Source organism: Pteropus vampyrus, unplaced genomic scaffold (genome assembly GCF_000151845.1).
Source record: "Pteropus vampyrus isolate Shadow unplaced genomic scaffold, Pvam_2.0 Scaffold250, whole genome shotgun sequence".
In the NCBI taxonomy this organism is placed as follows: Eukaryota; Metazoa; Chordata; class Mammalia; order Chiroptera; family Pteropodidae; genus Pteropus; species Pteropus vampyrus.
Window position 1 is genome coordinate 137257 of NW_011889031.1, and position 2157 is coordinate 139413.

At 63.7% G+C, this 2157-nt stretch overlaps 1 pseudogene; it reads right to left on the bottom strand.

Moving 5' to 3' along the window:
• Positions 1 to 874: 874 nt before the first annotated feature.
• Positions 875 to 993, bottom strand: LOC111729185 (annotated as a pseudogene).
• Between the last annotated feature and the right edge of the window lie 1164 nt (positions 994 to 2157).

The window sequence follows — 2157 nt, forward strand, 5'->3', positions numbered from 1 at the left end:
CAGAGGAACGGAGGCCAGACCACCCACGAATGCCCCTCCGACGAGGCACTGCTGCCGGGCGCGGGGCCGGGGCCGGGCGGCTCCGGTGCAAAGGCCCTCTGGGGCTGGGTGGCCGTGGACTGCAGGGGAGGGACAGGAGGCTGGGCCGGCAGTCAGGGGTCGGACCACTACGGGGAAGGGACAAGGATGGCACCCAGCAGCTTTAAGGCTGCTCCCAAACAGGATGCTGCTGAACTCGGGGAGCTGGTGGGTGCACGGTGGGGTGGCAGTGCAGAGGGCTGCATCTGGGGTCAGGAGAGGGGTCTGTGTTGGAAAGGTGATGTGGGAGGATCCAGCAGCCAGAGTGTGAATGGCTGGCTGAGGGTGACTCGCCCTGTTGCTGCTGGGGACCGAAGTATGGCTTTCTTTCCTCATTACGAAATTACCCACACATATAGAAAAGGAGAAAATAATACAACATATCCCCTGTTATGAGTTGAATTGTGTCCCCCCAAAAGATGCTGAAAGCCTAAGCCACCTCCAAACCTTAGAATGCGGTTCTCGGGGTCTTTGCAGGTGACAGAGGCCACAAGGTGGGCCTTACCCACTGTTGCTGTGTCCTTAGAACAAGGGGACACTGAGCAGAGGCAGGCCCAGAGGAGGACGCGGCAGGGGCAAGGACCAGGGACGTCCGAGGCCACCAGAAGCTAGGAGAGGCCTCAGAAGGAGCTGACCATGGGTGACCTTGATCTCAGGCTGAGACAGGGCATGGGGGGCACGTCGTCATGCCAGCCCCAGGGAGCAGCCACCGCGTACACCCTGTACGCCCAGGTTCAACAAGCACCGAGGTTTTGACACCTACTTCAAAGAATCCCCTTTTCCCATTTTTTTTCCCCCTCTATAGCACCCGGTCTTCCCAGATGGTCTCCCATCCAAGTACTAAGCAGGCCCGACTCTGCTTAGCTGCCGAGACCAGACGGGATCAGGCGTGTTCCGGGGGGCGTGGCCGTAGCGCTTTCCCTAATTTTTGCTGACGTGTTTTAAAGCCCATGACCCCAGGCCCTGCACGCGTCACTCTGCGCTCCCGGCGCACGAGCCTCTTCACCACGATGCCCTCGCCTCTGCAAATGCCACATTTGCTTTTTGGACTCTGAGCAGGATGGGATGGGGTAAAGCGGGGTTCTGGGGATACCTCTTGGGCCGCAGGCTACAGGCACACAGAGCCAGGCGGACCACTGAGCGGACAGAGCCCCTGGGGAGCGGGCGGGGGAGGTGGGGGTGGCGTGATGCCCTGCCCGCAGCCTGCCCTACCTTGAGGATCTGGGCCCGGGAGAGGAGGTACGGGAGGTCGAAGTTCTGGATGTTGTAGCCGGTGATGATGTCGGGGTCCATGGTGCGGATGAAGGTTGACCAGGCCTAGAGTGGGGAGTACACAGGGTCACTCTGCCTATCGTCCTGGTCGCCCCTGCCTGGAATGCTCCAGAAGTCCCCCAGAGCAGCCTCAGAGCCCTCCCGCCCGCGGGAGAATGGTCAGGCAGATGCTTCTGGAAATGACACAGAGCCCGGAGGGGAAGCGCTAAGCCCTCAACGCGGAGGGACCTGACTGAGCCCAGGGACACGGGTCTCAGGATCCGGGGACCATGCTGGGGAGAGCCCGGAAATGGGTCCTGCACCGGGGGTGTGCAGACCGGGGCAGGGTGCCGTGGAACGCGGGGACCACGGAACGACAGCCACCTGCAGCAGCTCCTCCTCCCGCTCGTAGCTCTGCACCTGGGCGCCCAGGATGGGGGCGCAGGACCGCAGGGTGAGGGCCAGGCGCAGGAAGGGCTCCTGCTCACCCCAGCGCAGCCCCAGGGAGCAGATCTGGATCACAGGGTCCTGCTCCGGCTCGGGGAAGATGCCTGCCGGGGGTGGGCACACAGGGCATCCGGTGAGGCGCCGGCCCCTTCTCCCCCAGCTGTGCACTGCCGCAGACCCTGTCACGCTGTCTCCCTCCCTGTCACGCTGTCCCCTCGCCCAGGTGTCCCTGCCCCCGTCTGGAGCTGCTTGTCACTCCACCGCCGCCGCGTCCTACAGTGACCCGCCCACTCGCGTGTTCACTCCCTCCCCCCGAGTGAGCCCAGGACACACAGGGGCCAGGGGCCGCAGGGCCAGACACGCCTGTTGCCGACGTGGGAA